Here is a 17806-nt window from a genome sequence, read left to right on the forward strand (position 1 = left end):
ACCACCATGCACCAGGTTGCAGAGCACATGCATCAACAAATCCAGTAGCATGCATTGAGAGTATAAAAAGGGCTGTGTGTGGTTTAAGATTCTCTACCAGAAGAAGGGAAAAATGTGACTTGGAAACAAGAGAATGACTGGATCTTGGGAAGTTGCTTTAATTCTATTGGAGAAAAGAAGTGTAACAATAATGCCAGTCAAATAGGAAGATCTAATTTTTTTCTTAAAGCCATATGGTAAAGTAAAAAAAAAAAAAAAAAAGTAGGTTAGCCCCCATATGTTTCCCTATCTGCAGCAGAGGCCTGTGGCAAACGCAGGAGTTGCACAGCAATCACTGTTGCATCCACTTTGATGTCTAACTGCAGGGAGAGAAGACTGAAAGTCGGAACACAGAAACTCCACAGCTTCTCCGAAGGCCAGCTGGATCTGCCTGCTTCACTAAGGGGAAGAGAGTCCCTGTTCCTAATTCTGAGAAACCCTTGGCTCCGTAGATGTGCACAGCCGCAAGATTTGTTGGGGCTTTAGATCTGCATATCTTTCTATAGTAGCACTTCCCCTTGTCCATTTCCAAATTAAGTGTCAGAACGAAACATCAAGCCATGGGGGTGGCATAATGCTCTTTTGTTTGTCAGGGAACATATTCCTTAAGGTTTATGGAGGGGTTTTGTTGTTGTTTTCAATTAAAGAGAAGGGTGAAATGGGTGATATCCCAAGCAGCTATCAGATGGCAATGGCTTAAAATTTCATGTACATGAAAAAGGAATACAGGTACGAATTGCAATGAGGGTTGGAAGTAGTACAATTATAACAAGGTTCTCTATACAATGATTTACTGATGCAACTCCAGGATGTAGAAAGGAAAAAAAAGAAAAAAAAAAAAAAGAAAAAATCAACCACAGAGTAATATCTAATGTTACAAATTCACCATCCCAATTTACAATTTCACTGTTAAGATAAGCTTTTAAGTTCCCATATCCTGGAAGGATAATAGTGTAGGCATATCCTCATACTTCTACAGAGTCCTAGCGATAAGAGTTTCAGATTGCTTTACTTTAGATATGAGACACTTGGCTTTATTAATACTTTAAAACAAATAGTCTCGATATTAAAAACACCACATTAAAATACAGGGCTAAACAAATTCCAGAGCAATTCACTTTAAATGCATGCTCCCTGCTTTCATGCTACACAACTGAGATAGCAGAGTGCTCCATTTTCTCTTTTAGAAGCTGAGTCTTTGCCATAAAGATGCTTTCCTGCTGGTAACTGGGATGTTTCAGAAGATACAAGCAGTCATCCAAGTACAACTTTAAAAAAAAAAACAAACACAACTGTTTCTAGAGTGATAAATATCACTTTTGTTATTCCCACTGCAACTTTTAAGTACAGCTGCAGGCTGCAGCATAACAAAACCAAAAGATTTTAAAATTGTAATAAGAAAAAAAATCCTGCATTGAAGCAAATACCGTATTTTATAATGCTTGTTCTATTCTTGCCCAGAAAAGTTTAATATGCTAAATATCTGACTCCATAGAGACAAAGATCCCTCTGCTTTTTTTCCGCCTATCAGCAAGAAGGGAATATTAGGTCTTTTTTTGAAGGGATGCTATAAGATAAACATTTTAAATATTTGTGGGATGTTACAGCAGTGAGCTAGCAGAGCCAACACATAGAAAATGTCTGCAGATAAGATGAGAGGACCACAGAAACAAGCCTGACCTACTGCTTTAGCTGAAAGCTAACACTTAAAAGTTGATCCTCTCCATGTGGTTATCCCTTTTCCCATTTGAAAAATGAAACACTCCTATACTTCTCTCACCAAGAGTGAAACATAGACCATTTCTGTACACAGCGCTACAGTCCCAACCAGACCCTTCCATCAGTGATGATTATTATAGTTTTCTTGCTGCAGGTGAAACAGGGTAAGTCATTTCCTTGATTCCACCAAGCTTAAGAGTGGAATATAGGTGTTTTAAAAATCCTTTAGATTTCCTCATTCTGTAATATATAAATAACATCGATTCATATATTATATTACATCATGACTTCATGCTATTACACTGAACAGTAATCCTGGAAAGTGAAAGTCACAGCTGTACTGGATACTACACATCCCACTCTATAAAGGTGTGACATGTCTCCTCGGCTTTCCCGCATACAGCCTCTCCCCCATTCCCAAACAGAAACTGTACACCTTTTCATGTGTCAGAACCCTTTCCCACACTGAAACAGCTACATCCTCATTACCACCCCTCTGCCTCAAGTGTCATCTCTGCTCCAGAGGTACGAGATGGCCCCTCTTACAGAGATGATCTAATCGGTCACATTCCCCCTTGTATTTAGCTTTGAAGCCTAATGCTTCCCGCACACGTGCAGGCGCCCGGCCTCGAGTACCTGAAAGCTTGGCTGCTTTTACCAGCTGTACCAGTCCAACTACTGAGACATAACCTCTGTCTACAAATCTTGTCTTTCCTCCTCATGTCCTTAAACAGGTTTTGCCAAACACACAACACACCACACACCAACAAAAAATCCCAGAACACTAGTGATTTACTCTCTCTGGAAAGATAAAACAGATTGAGTTTTGTGAATATATTTGTCCAATTTCAGCATGTTAAATGTATGTAAAACTACCGGCCCAGTTCACATTTTTAGCAGCTATAAGGATCTCTCCTTCTTCCAAATGCTGGAGAGAGCCTTCCTAGTAAGCTTTTAAAAAGTCTTACTCTGAAGAAGAAATGTTGGCTATAGAGGTCAGGAAATCATTTCTTTAGGCAAGTTCCAAAGTACACCAGGACTGAGATGCTTTGAAAGCCCGTCTGCCAGCCGACTTTGTCCCACTTTGAAAACAAAAGCAACTCTTTAGAAAGCGCTTTCTTTAAGCTGTTAATCCTTTAAAAAGAAACAATTCTTAAATTATCCACCCTATAAAAGCAAACAACAGAGCCCAAGGGAGTCTTTCTGAATGGTTTACATAGCTGTTTGAATAGATTCCTTCTAAAATGTATACAATATGCAAATAACTATTACAGAGCTGTAACACATGAAAAAACATCTTTTATTCTGTTTTCTTGAACATGTAAATGGAGAACACTTACTTTGTATTCAGGAAATGTAGGCAACAATGACATATAATCGACTAAGAAAGAAGATATTTAGCAAACAAAGATCAAACTCATTGCCTTCAAAATTGCAGGCTTACTTGCTACCAAAAAACCCTACAAATTCATTCATTAGGAGTATTAAAGAGGAAACTGATGGCATCTCCTGTCATACTGAGAGTACATAACCCCTAAATGCTGAGCTACCGATGTTCCACATTGTTACGCACCCAGAACTTCCCCCATGGTATGATGAGTATCATCTAAATTCAGCTGGATCGGTCCTTAATTACTACATCAACCATGTCAATGCAACAGGGACTTGGGGAACTGATAGCTATCCACACATTCCACTCATTTTCACAGCAAGTATTGCTCAGTATCTCAAAAATAAACCAGATTATTTAAACAGTTTATAATATCCTCTGGAAGACCAGAGCCACAAAATCCAGTATTTCATTAAAATATGAAAACATGCTTCTGGTCTGCTTGAATGACCAAGTGTGTCATTCAATCCTGAAAAAGCACAGATAAGCACGTATTACAGATGAAGATTATTTCCATCTTTAAGATTTTATCTCAAATTCAGGATACACTCTATAGTGTGTATGTGACACATCCTGAAGTGACACCAGGAATTAATGCACCATTAAGCCTATTGTTACTGTGGTGCAACTTTTCTTGATATAAAATCCTGTTGCAAAACCAGAGCAATATACAGTGGAAGACATTCTTCCAGACAAAATTCCAGCAGCAGAAACCACCCAAAGTAGCTGCCCTCCCCAGAACTGCTCATTCCAACACAGCGAGGGAAGAGAGTCCACATAGCTGGACAGACAAGCCTCTCAAAGTGAGACCTGACTTCTGCGGTTGCTTGGGGGTTTTTTTTTGGTTGGTTTGTTTTTTATTGTTTGGGGTTTTGTTTGTTTGGGTTTTGTTTTTTTTTTTTAAAGAGTGTTTGTGTCTTATTTTTTAAAAAAATACTTTGTGCAACACTCTGAAATGATCTGTGAATGCTGTTTTTAGAAAGAGTGATTTATCTCACAAACTTAATACCCAAAGAGACATGGGAGATGGATTGTCTGATTTAATTCCAAGACCAAAAAAACCTCCTGACATTTATTTGGCTTTCTGCAAGATCTTTGGAAGGGTAGATATAGTTAAGAGCTTCCCTCCCCCCCCCCCCCGCTTTGAGGGAGGGGGATGTTACTACACAAGAGAAACAATACTGACTGCTTTTTACAAAGCACACATTGCTCCCTTGCATGAGAATACGACGATACTATGTCTTTAACTGTAGAGAGCAGAAAGTAAAGGATGACTCTACTCAAAGTATCCAAAATCTTCATGCCAAAGGTTTAAAATGTGACCAAGACGAAAGATAATTAATAATACCCTTTTACAGTATATGCACACAGGGCAATGAATCCCAGTCTCTCAATGCACTTTTGAAAGATAAAATATTGTTTGCTAACCTTTTCAAAGTCCTTCCTCCTGCAACATTAACCAAGATTTTTTTGGTTTGCTTTGCTTTTGCTTTTTGTTTTAAACAGGCTTATGCAAGCTCCATTTAACCGTTGTTGAAGACAGGAAATGAATCCCAATTCTTATTACTCTGCTCAAGTTGCTACGGAAGTCCAGGTAGGCCAAAAAGTCCCTTGCCACAGATTTCTGCTACATAACTACTACATAACACGCAACTTTTGTTCACGAATGCCTTTATGCGGTTTGAGGGGAAAAAAAAAAAATTGTGCATTAGACCGCTCTGACCACCAGACCATGTTCTGAGGATGTGACTAGTACGAGGAGCCCTCTCAATTTAAAATACCAATTCCCATGCTGCTGATATTCCTGAAATTCTCCCATTCAATTGAAATTTGTGTATGCTTAATTTGTTCCAGAATACTGAGATGGTCACATGCTGACAGCTTATAGCTGAAGAACTATTCATTCATCTCGGCAAAAGAGTCTGGCACCTGCAGTATTCTACTTTGACTGCAAAAACCAGAATAATTCAAAATTTTCATTGTGGTTCACTTGCATGGCAAAAGGCAGAATTGCACCAGAGTGTAACCCAAATGATTCAGCCTGAACTTCGGTTTTACTTATACTATTACTTTGTCCTGCAGGGAAAAAAAGAAAGGAGAGGGAAAGGATGAAGGTTTCTTCATTCACTCTGAAGCCAAACTCTGAAGTAGGTGCATAAAGCTACCTAAAGAGAGCACTAGTTTAATTCATATCAATATACTTGCTTCTACCCAACAGTTGCAGGGGCATAATCTGCAAGAGAAGTACGTTTTTTTAACCTCTTTCTGAATGGCTGCAATGGTTGACCTAGTTTCCATTTATTATTGCCAAACCTAAGAATAGCCTTATATTCTCCCTAAGAGATTTCATTTTTCGTGTATTCTCTTATGTACTACTATATACATAATCCCAAACTGCATCATAGACAGATGTCTGTCTGGAACTAGAAAGTTTTTTTCTGGAAAGGTCTCTGAAGTCAGCCCTTTCCTTTAGTAGCAGGAACAGCTTTCATTTCATCCCATGAATCAACGGGAGAGGGAGGGCAGGGGGGAGAGCCTCTCCAATTTTGCCATAATTGCTATAAATTGACCAGATTAAATATACAATCAAGCATGTGCTTTGTATACAATGCAAGATTCTTGAGTTCTCACAGACAAAAATTAACTATTGCATCTGAACCTTGAACACTGTCAAACAGTTGATAACTTTTAACGAGGGTATGTCCACTTGTACATCTGCCTAGCTATGGACTCTGATGATCAGGCTACATGTTGTTTAAAAGGTATAGTACAAAAAAGACTAGGAAAGTCAGCATGTTTTTTTTTCTAAAGAAGGAATGGGGGAGTGTTGTAGTCTTAAATACATAATATGCAGGAAGTCACTTACAGCTCTACACACATGGTTCCAGTTAGAACTCTTGCATCTTTAAGTGATTTGCTAATATTTTTACAAATAAGAACACTTTTATCAAACAGCCTTCCTCTGTCTCAAAGCAATTACTTAAAGAGTTAACATAAAAGATTTAGGTGTACTCGCATTGCTTTTTAGTATAATATTTTCTTACGCAGCACAGTGGTATTTTCCATATGAAAGCCCCGCGTCTGAAACAATACCCAATTATCATAATCTACTAAGACCTGTATTTCAAAACATTTTAGAAGTGGTTTTGGATTACTTCTTAGCCGGCAGCCTCCTACCAGCCTAAGTAGTAAAGAGTTGCAAAACCACTGCCGGAAAAATGAAGTTACAGAGTGCAATGCTGCCATCTGCTGAAAATTGGTTGTCTTAATGGTCTAATGACTATTTCCAAGGATTCAGTTACAGGCTTTTGAACATTCAAAGCTATTTAGACCTATTTAATCTGATCAGTTTGAGGAAGAGTAACAAATATTTTTGGATCAAGCATTTGTGCATACAGATACAAGGTCAACTGTAGTCAAGTACAGAAGCTCTACCTCCCTCTAATGGGACGGCCACCCATTAGAGGTAATAACCCACATTATTACCCATTGGTAATAACCCACATGTTTCCATGTGTTGCATACAATGCAGCACTGTAGCCTTGCAGAAGGTTCCCCCTGTCAGCAGCAGGCCCCCAAAGTAATGTTTCATGCATAGTGACAACTCTGGAATAGGCCATCCAAGCCTGCAGGCTCCTCTGGCTATGCAACAAAGGAAAGCTGCACATCAGGGTGGATACCATCCCCTCTAGCAGTTTGGGCCAGTGTTCCAGTTACTAGGGTTGCACCCAAGGGTGGTAGACTTGTTGGAAAACTTAGGAGTCCGTATTTTTAATTGATTTTTATTTCCCCACATCTAGTCATGGAATGAGTTGTCCTCTCTTCTAAGTGATAGATATGGCCTGCTATAATTGCCAAAATTCATACCCAGTTTGCCAAGAGACAGCATTTTTCATCTGTGGCCCAAACCAGAAGTTGTTCATCTAGCAAAAGCTGCTAAAGAAAAAAAAAAAAGGAACTCGTGAAAGTACCACACTGCCATTTTCACTGTGACCTAGATTAGCTGCGGTAACTAAGTTTAGGTACACATACAGAGCTCTTGCGTAGTATGGTCTGTCTTGCACAACCGTTACCCATGAAGCAGTCTGACATTCATGCCCTGTCCTCTACTGTTTGATTGGCACTTCTCAGATAAATGAGACTAAAGAGTTTATCTAGTACAACACTTAAAGTGCACACCAGATACTTTTGTTCCCATTTCACCAGTATAAATCTGAAATAACTCAGCTTAGCTGAGCGAACATGGACCTCAATTTCTATCAGCGTAAAAAAATCAAGGATGTGAGCCACTGCACCAAGTCTAGTCATGCATGGCTTTACCAGATACAGAAGCTTAACAGTACAAGCCTGATTTGTCTATGCCTTGCACTGAAGTAAACAAGAACAGAATTGTAATATACCACTACTGTATTAGAATAGTAGTTGATAATCACTTTGAACAGATTGTAAGCAATCTAATGGGGAACACTGAACATAAGAAATAGGTCTCTTCTATATACAGGTGGACAAACAAACTCATCAAATAATGTATGTTATACAGCCTGCCTCTTTGTTACCATCCCTCATTTCTTCAAAAAATCCATTAGAAAAATTCAGCCTCAATCATATCATCTAATTCAGTGCAGCTCCACAGTAATTACGATGGATTCATGCTGCATCACTTACATTGATATAAGGAAATTACCAGGAGATTCCAGAAGCATTTTACTGGACTTAATTCCAAGCATAAACTCGTAAGTGCTCCATTGATGTCTGTCAGTTTGATTATGGTATGAATCACATACCAAGAAATACTATCAACTATGTATTTCAAGGCAGTTTTAGTTCTAGCAGTAGCACAAAGAAAAGGCAAAAAAGCCTTTACTCAGATTAAAACATTCATCCCTAGCTTCATTTTCTTATAGGATGAAGAAAGCCAAATTTTAGGAAAAATATTAATTGTCAGTCAAAAGAGTTAGATGTAGTAAGCTGACATTTTACACTTAAGTTGATAATTTGTGAACGTTATGTTGTTTAATACAGACACAAAATGAAAAGAGTTTATCAGTAAAACAAGACAAACAGAACACGTGGGAAACGCAGTCACAGCAACACTAAGCTACAGTAAAGACTCATTTACTCCGAGTAGCTTGCAAATACCCATTCAGTAAAGAATGGGCAAGAAGCATTTTTGCCAGATCACCACTCATGTTTACAATTCGAAGCCAAGGAAACAGTAAAGACAGTAGATTTGATTACATAAGAGACAGCTTTTTTTTTCCCCCACAGTGCAATGGGCAAGACAAGCTCGAAGTTGCAGCTACCAATGCTACAGGACAAAGGTTCGTAGGTCTGAAGTAACCTCAAGGTTTCTTGCAGACCAGCAGCATGGTTAGACTGGTGCACGGTAACTTGAATTGACCACTAAACTAAGACTTCATGGACCATCGGTGGTCCATGAACATCAAGAAAACATCTGCCCTATCAAATCAAATGATCACATGAGATCCAAGTGCAGGATGTACAGCACACAAGGAACTGAAACATTAAAAGACAGGGCCAAGATCTCCTACAATTTCAACGGATGCAGTTCCACTAACAGTGGGTTGTTTTGGTGGGGTGTTTTTTGTTTGTTTGGTTGGCGGTTTTTTTGTTTGGTTGGTTTTTTTTAAACCTCCCACAGAAGCCAAGCCAGATGGCTAAACGCTGCTATTACTAATGCTGCTAATACCCCTTCAGGATTATTTATTGAATGGGACAGCTAAGACCAGCACTTTCATAGCTTGTAATCACTACCAATTTTTTCCCCCCAGTTTGTCTGTATCAGTTATAAGTTTCTTTCAGGATATGGCTTGTTAGTCTGCAACACGTATTGTTCACATCTACTCTAAGATTATTACTTAGCCAATACAAGTACAACTGAATTTAGATGTGTTGTTCTTATTTCAACTGTATCCAAGCCACAATTGTTATTGGAAACTTTTGGTCTAAGTTACTTTCCAAATTGACCCTTAAACCCCACTTTCTTATATTGTCCATCTTATATTGTCCAGCAGTCATTTAATGGAGTAAGTTACAGGAATTTTCACCCCATTATTCCATGGATTAGCTTCCAGAGAAAAACAAGCAACTTAATAAGTAGAAATATTCCATATAAAAGTTAAATGCAGCCCAAATCGTGTTTCAAACCAGCATTCACTGGAGACATTAAGGAATTGTAGTTTTCCAGTTATCACACTGCACAAAGAAGCAATCTTGAAGCAACAGCTCACCATGGGTCACACCTGATCAATGCTGCTAGCCATCCTCCCCAACTCCTGGCTCTACAGAGGTCACACACCAGTAATACCCCTCCCCATTGTGAAAAGTCTGGTACACATTAAGCCAAGGCAATCTAAGCTCCAAGAGCAACTAAAAGATGACCAAGCTAGAGAATTTACTGTACTAACAGTTCATTCTGCTACTTGCCTTCATTTGCACCTCACTTGTGGAAGGGACCTGTTGATTTCTGAAGGCCCTCTTCATTCCAAATGAAGCAAACGGAAGCCAGATCACTCAGCCACAGTGCTAGCCAAATACATCTGTTGGGACTACCTTGGCTCTGGTTTTTGCCAGAAGGTAAAAACGTTATCATATCAAATGACATGCAAGAACATTGCTTAGGTGGCTCTCTATGTATAGAGTAGGAGACAAGCACTGCCTTACGTCAGCAACCAAAGCTATCTATTTAAATACTAAATAAAATGCAAAGTGAAAGTGGAGAAAAACAACTTAGTATGAAAAAGTTCTCTTCTTCCAATGCATGATGCATCTATAGCCCAATGACCACAAAAAAGAAAAAGGAAAAAAAATTTTAAAAGTCAAGTCACAGACGTTTATTAGATCATCTGCCAAAGGAGCATTACACTGATTATATCCTCCAACCCAGTGGCCGCAGAACAGAAAGTCCCCTCCAAAATGATGCCTGCCAAGCACAGCAATCTTAACATGATTTACTGGTCAGTTAACACAAATACATACAAAGGAGATCATTATGCCCTTCTGATTTCAGGTGTCATCCAGGAGGATCGTTTCCACAGTTTTAGTAGTGAATGTTCCGAACTGCTGCTGTTCTTCCCAGCAATTGTATTTTGTGGTTCTACTTCCATTTCATTTACTATGTATGCATAAGCAGGAGGCCTCTCTTTGGCCTGAATTATTTACCCTATAATTTGTGCTTCTGTTTTCAACTAGTATTTACTGCTGAATCATGCCAAAAATCACACATACTGAATATTGCAGTGGGTCATACTTTAAAGCCCCATGAATTTCCTGGTTTCCTTGCAGCCAGACATAAGCTTCCCATTACTTTGGGCCAAGCTTTATCCTCTTATGGAATATAAAGCAAATTCACTGGCATCAGTGAAAATGCACCCATTTGTATTATACATTAATACTACATTTCAAAAACAGTCACCTGAATCTTGATTCCTTGACAGTTTGGCTTTTACTTTCAGAGGTGTTTAGATGACAGAGACTACTCCTGCAAGAATACTTCAAATACATTGCATTTGCAGTAAGAGGTATGTTTGCTAGATATCCTTTAGAACATCCAGATGCTTAGAAGCAGGCAAACATCAACATCAGGCAGGCATCCCTGAACAGCTCTGAAAATTCATCCAAGTGTTGTAAGAATCCTGTCAAAGGGCTACAGTTATTAGGAACCGAAAGACAATGGGGCAAGTACCCTAATTCTCTATTAACAAATTTGCCTTCAAACACAAAGACACACCATAGCACTCCTAGTACCCCCAATGACTTGTGTTTACAAGTCTCCAACTCCACAAAAAAATGGATTTTCAAAGATACTCTATGTTAAGAACTTAAGAAATAACGACACAGCCACACCAAACATTTCCTTTATCATAATAAATAGCAGTAAGTATTTTTTTGGCTAGGTTACACTGCAGGCGCAGAATAGCTAAATGAGAATGACAGACACAATCAGATACACCCATCAGTCACAGGAGTATTTTAAACAGATGTAGGCTACTATAGGCCTTGCAAACAGTTCAGTATTAGCAGTCAAATTGTAAAAGCTATTAGGGTCTTAAATACATATGCAAGCACCTATAAATCTCAATAGATCTGAACGTAGGCATTGATTTCGATGGGACACAGCCACCAAGCTTAATTGACTTTGCAAGTCTCAAGAAGGAACGTACTCCTGAGGTGTTAGGGCTGGATCCAACAAAGGATTTGGCCACTGAGGTGGCCCAAGCCACTACCACCCTACAGTCATCCGTGTCCACACAGCCCCTCCTGAGCCGCCCCGGGAAGCGCAGCACTTTCTGCTGCTCCACAGGGATTTACAGTAACACGTTCACAGCTGCACTGAGACAAGGCAACTGGCGTGGACCTCACGCTGCACTGTGAAACTCTTAGAGCACTTGACCAAAGCGGGAGACAAGTTGAGTACCTCAGGAGGCACTTGAGAGTGTGGAGAAATGCAGGTGGGGAGGGAAGCATCTGAATGGGTGCTTCCTGCCTTCCCTAAAACAGTGCCAGCTTCAAGGCAACCCTCTATCTATTGAGACTGAGCCCCTCCATGAGGAGGAACGTGGGGCAGAAGCAAGGTCAGTGAAGAGAGAGGCAGAGCGGCCCAGAGCATTCAAAAGAGTATCTCCCCAACCCTGCATCCAGGCACTTAATACGGACACCCACCCCCGACTCAGCTTGGCTGAAAGCACCCTCAAATCCAGCATCAGTTTCCTACAAAACTCCCCTAAACCCTAAGTGAGGTGGGCACATTTTCACTTCTAAGACACTTTCAGCTTGCTGCAACAAGGTATGAGTTTTTGCAAAAGTGACAGAGCCATTTTCCAAGATGCAGCTCACTGACAAAGCTACATAAGTTTGCATTATTAACAGCTTTTTAATATTAAAGTGGCCTTCACACATGCTGGCACAAGTCTCGTGACTTTCCTTCAAGATAGACGTATATCCTTCTTTAAACTCTTCCTTTAAACAGCATATAAAGAGTGCTTAAAATTAAGATGTATAGTTAACCAACTCTCATCCCCATTTCAATGGGTAGGATATGTGGAAAACAAATGCAAGCAGTGAAGTCAACTGACTCTGAGACCTTGCAAATAATTTTGGATGTTCATGTTTATGATTGATTTGACAGCCTCTCTTCACAAAAGCAGAAAACCATCTAAGTCTAAGTTATACCATATAGCCATATGACCTGCAGCACGATTGCCTCTTAAGAATTTTATACAGCCTTTTCAGAAGAGAAATGTTTAAAAATCGTTGCTTTATCCTCCCCTACAATCTTCATATGTGTAACTTCATAGTAAACTTTCTAGAAGTGTTTCTTAGCACTACCATAAATCTGCTATCCCATATATAAAGATCTCTCAACTAAAGCAGGCAGTACTGGCTCAATTGCCTCCTTCAAGGGAGCATCCCTCCTCCAAAACTTTTAATTACAGACTCTTTGACTATCCCCTGCCATTTCAGCCGCTTCCCCAGCCTGGTCTTCCTCTGGGTCTGGTTTAGTTTGTTTTGCTGTATTTTGAGACTTTTCCAAGGTTTCAAATATTTAGGCTGCACCAAAACTATCTGAAGAAACCAAGAGTCTTTTTCCACCTTAAAAGCAGAGCCTAACACAGCCAACTCAGCACAAGCAAGAAAATTAAATGGGCAGAAAATCCAGTACCTATTGTCCATTTCCTTCCTTTTCCAAGCCAGAAAGCTGAATTCTTTAGCCCTCCCAACACCAGCTTCAGTCCCTAGCGAGACCAAGGGGTCTCTTACATTGTCACACTAAAGTAACCACTCAAAACACACAGAGAAGAAAAACCTGCCTCTTGAGATCACTCTTTGCTCAAGCAAAATGTACCGGCCAATTTGAGTTCTACCGCAACCCCATCTTAGGTTGGCTTGACTGGCTAACACTTACTCATTTGTTTTTCACTGCCCTAGGCAGCACATTCATATAGCTATAGCCAGACAACCCAATTATTTTTTTTCTTTTAAAGCTTCTTTACCTATGTTCTTCTATCTGCTCCCTCTGTTCCCTCCTGCTTTTCTTTCTTTGTCTCCCTCCCCTTTCTCTTTTGTTCTTGTTCTCTCCTTGTAACATCCACTATCCTGGTTTCAGAGAGCAATGCACAAATTCTTTCTCTTTCTGAGCTTGCTTTTCTACTGATCTTACAAGTTCTTCTCATTTCTCCTCCTTCTGTCACAGCCTGTATGAGCCCAACTATGCCCTTCATCTTTCAGCCCTTCTCTTCACCAAGGTAGCGTCCACATGACCATCTGATTACCCCCCTCCCCTTATATTTGCTTTCCCCTCACAAAAGCAGCATATTTCTATTTGGTTTAAAAGAGTCCTTCCCCACGGTTTGCAAGCACCTACATTTTGTTCCTCTCCTCCCAGCTGCTGCTTCCAAGCCCAATACCTCCATAGCACGGGCATCCTCAGTGGGAAGCAGCCGCCTGGACTTTAGGCAGCACTGCGTGAAAGCCTCCAACACCAGCTATTCTTCAAAAAATTTGTTCAAAAGCATCTAAGCCGGGCCTGCTATGCTGGCACTTTGACACAGTACTGAATTCATACAGACTTAAAAAACATGATACACCCCAACCACCTCTGTTACTCCAAACACAGCTAATCAATCAACAGATTTTAATTTCAGAAAGGTCCTCAAGATGTTGCATACAAAGTGGGGGGTGGGGGACCCAAAACAAAAACCAAACGCATCTATACCTCCAGTAGACTTTGTTTTCTAAGCAACCCTTGGAATTTTTGCTTATTGTTCTTGCTGTGCACAACGGAGCATTTAGCAAGTGATTTCTATTTTTAGGATGTCTGGGAATGCTTTGCTTTGGTTTTTCTTTTTCACTTTGTGGGACCACAGTGCCATCTATTGGAAAAGTTGTGAAGAGCAGACCCTTATTGGCTATTTACTATGTGTAAAGTTAAGACTAAAAATATTTTTTACTTCGGTCTCAAAACAATTAGGTGGGACAAGTCTTTATCATAGGCTTTTATAGGCATCTGTTAGGATATGCAAGCCCCAATACTATGGAAAGTTCCTGACATACATTCAAAAGACACTTAAGTTAAGCAAAAGCTTAAGAGCCTCACAAACACCAAAACTGTACTAACATACCAGAAACAAAAGTTGCCACTTTTAGAAATCAACATCAGGAAGGGCTATCCTGCATGAGCCTGTCTTTCCTTCTCCTAGATCCTGCATCTCCCATTCCAGTGGGACTCCCTGTTTGAGCAAGATCATATAGGCATAAACACAAAGCCTGCTCCCTAACCTGATTACTGTTAATTCTCCACAATCGGGCAATAGCTAGGTCTTTGTAAATTCTCCCTCCAACAATAAGCAACAGGCACATAAAGTTTATCTGCATCTGTAAGCAAGCCCTCTTTCTTTCCACAGTCAGTGGGAACTCAGAGCAGCCAGAATAAGCCTACAAAGTATGCATAGTCGATACTCAACGTTAAATGAAGAGCAACACAAATTTTAAGAAGAGGGACCTTTTTAAAAGGGACCCTGGAAGGATTTCAGAGGAGCTGGGGAGATGCAGGCCTGCAAGCATGCCATCCACACCACACAACTTACTTAACAGAGAAATAACGAACATGGCATAGGCTAGAAGAGGCAGGCCCCTAGGTAAACTTGGGCAGCATGGAAAACTCACCATGAGGAAACCTTTCCTCCCGAGGGCACTTCCAGCAGCACCTATGGCCTGTCCAAGGCCCTCGACAGCTGACAGCAGCCCCCAGGCTGAGGCTGCCTGCAAGGACAGTGATGAATGCCAGGCAGTGGCTCAGAGGAGGGAGGACAAGCTCTGGCAGTTGGTTTTCAAAAGGAAAACGAGGCACAGGTGAACCACATTATGATTTGGGGAAGAGGTGGGAGGGGGAAGGAGGGATTACCTCTCTCTAGATCACGAGTACAGCTGGCACTTTGCATCACTCACACACAGGTGTTTTCTAAATACATCATCTGCGTACATTAAAGATTTAGAAAATAAGATAGCACTCACAGACATTGGGAGCTCTCCCATAATGGTGTAAAGGTATCTTTAGACATACCTATATTGATATACATACATATATAAATACACACTTTTTATATATATAAGCCACTGCCAACTAGCATTAAAGCATTAACCAACAACTCAAGACCAAAAAGCCCAACAACAGAACACCTTCGTGTAAACAAAACCATACACTTTCTTTTCGTATGCCTGTAAGACACCTAATTTTCAAGCGACAGCCCAGGGCACTCCACACTTCACCCTGTCAGAGCTGGCGAGGCCATGACAGCGGCACCATGGCTGCCCCAGCTCAGCGCCACATGAAGACAGGCTCCTCACGTACCCTCAAGAAACCACTCCGAGGCCCAAACCTCATCCCCCCCCTCCCCAGGCTTGGCTGCTCCACCCAGGGGCACCCAGACTCACCTCCTCCCCGCAGCAGCCCCCTGGGGAAGTAAATAAAACACAGCAACATGGCACCCTTCTCCCTCAGACTCTGTGAGGCCTCCCCAGCACCAGCCCCGCAGCAGCACCTCCACGGGGCTGGGGCAGGAGGAGGCCCCAGTACCATCCCTGCCCAGGTGCCCACAGCCAGGCCACAATGAGCTGCACTGCTCCACGGGGGTTTATTCCATCTTATTTCACAGCCCTGCCTCCTTCAGGAAGACCTCATGCTTTAGCAGCAGTTCACTTTATTTTGTAAATACCCATTGGATAAATAACATTCTTTCACTGTACAGGGATTTCTAGTAAACCCCCATAAATTGTCCTCATTTAGCACGATTTTCAGTGTGAAATCCCCAACTCAGAACATTTCCCTCAGGTGTCAGGCATAGGAGTCAATCAGGAGGTAAGGCCTCTGCTGCAGGAATGCAAACAAGTGTTGCCTCACATGGTGACTTTGGTCTTTCTTTTCCTTTTTTTTCTTTCAGAGGCAAAACAAAAATCATCTTGGAGCGAGAGTAAAAGCCAAGGTAGGACCAAGGGGATGAAGAAGTTCTTGTGGTGAAGGCCACAGCACTGTGCAGCTCTCACTGCTTGTCCCGGCTGCTCTCCAGCACCATAGAGGCAAGTTGCAAAAAAAGCTGTCAATGCAATGAACAGCGTCTGCTTCGTGCACCTCGTCTTTGGCAAAAATTGCACGATAACCACCCCAGCACACCCAAGCAAGACCTCAAATGCAAACCTCCTTGGTGGGGGAGCTCAGGAGCCACCGCCTGTGCCTGGAGGCACACAGGGATGTGGGGAAGGGGGAGAGGGAGGAGGGAGCAGCACTGTCCCCACTCCATTTCTGAAAAAAGTGGTCTCTGTCCAGGGAATGGAGTCCCGCTCCCTCTGCTAGGTTTTTCCTTCTAGTTACACAAAAGCAGCATTTTCATTTTTTAGTATTTCTAGTACCTCTGCAAATACTCCTCTGTACTGTCAGTACTTCTCAGCACTGGGACGTGGCACTCCTGCATGAAGGAGAAAACGTGAAACTCACTGCAAGCAAAGGTTGAATTTTATTTACCCTTCGATATATTAACAGATCTCTTGTTGATTTAGACTTCCTTATACTAATATGGCACATGCTTCAGGTATGACTGCACTGTCACTGAAATCAATGGCAAAGTTAATGCAAAATTCAGAGGGGACAAAGCGGTAACTAGAATAGGGAAGAAGTGGTAATTAAAAACCTTAAAGTGGCATTTCAGGGAGTCAACACCTGCAGTACAGACACTAATGGGCTGATTTAGGCAAGAAAGGCGCCTCTGGCTGCCTGATATTGAGGGTCTCACTGAACTTCTTTATATAAATTGCACTGTGAAAGTAACAGACTAGATGATGCTAGCATAGAGGTGGGTTCACAAGATCTGGGCCTAAACACTCAGGCAGTGTCCCCCAGCTTTCTTTTCAGGAAGTTGCCCTTTTCCCATGGCCCTGCCGCCTCTCAAGTTGTGAGAAGAAATCTGACATTATTTGAATTATTTTTCTTCCTGCTTCGGCCCACACATTTGTAAAGCATTACCAAGGTAATCAGCAGTTACAAAGACTCTTGCTGCCGAAGAAGGCAAAGTAAGGGTGGAGATTTTGTTACCCTTCAGTTTTAGTGACCGCACCAGTCCATATTTACTTGCACTTTGTATTAAACAACACAGTATAAAATAACCTTTATTTCCTGCAAGTTCACAGAAGCAGCTCTCACCAGGAAAGTGTTCGTTATTCCACACCGACAAGCTGCTCTGAACACACAGAACTTATGTTGATACGTGAGCACGTATAAGCAAACATATACTCGCAAACCGTGACAAGAAGCAGCCCCAGGCGAGCGCTCCCTTTGTGTACTGGGATGACTGCCACCAGCCACTTTGCACAGCGAGGCGTGCCCCACCTCTCCAGCACACCGAACACCCACAGCAGCACGGCCCGGCAGGGTGCACGCGTGCGGGCCCACGCTGCCGCCACGCCTGCATAATTTTTCCGTGAACTTTTTTCTTTCTTCCTCCGGAGCGCGGCCAAGTCCCAAAAAAGCCCGTTTTCTCTCCCAAAAAGCTGTGTGCTCCAGGTGAGGCTCGAACTCACAACCTCGGCATTGCTCGGCTTTGTACTGCTGTATAAGTACCGCGCGCTAACCGATTGCGCCACTGGAGC

The 17806-nt window shown here is 41.5% G+C and overlaps 1 non-coding gene across 1 annotated transcript; it reads right to left on the minus strand.

Moving 5' to 3' along the window:
- Positions 1-17712: 17712 nt before the first annotated feature.
- On the minus strand, positions 17713-17806 carry TRNAI-UAU (transfer RNA isoleucine (anticodon UAU)). The gene is made up of 2 exons: positions 17769-17806; positions 17713-17748 (listed from the first exon to the last, which is right to left on the minus strand). It is a non-coding gene; the product is annotated as a tRNA-Ile (tRNA).

Source organism: Aptenodytes patagonicus, chromosome 3, assembly GCF_965638725.1.
Source record: "Aptenodytes patagonicus chromosome 3, bAptPat1.pri.cur, whole genome shotgun sequence".
In the NCBI taxonomy this organism is placed as follows: domain Eukaryota; kingdom Metazoa; phylum Chordata; class Aves; order Sphenisciformes; family Spheniscidae; genus Aptenodytes; species Aptenodytes patagonicus.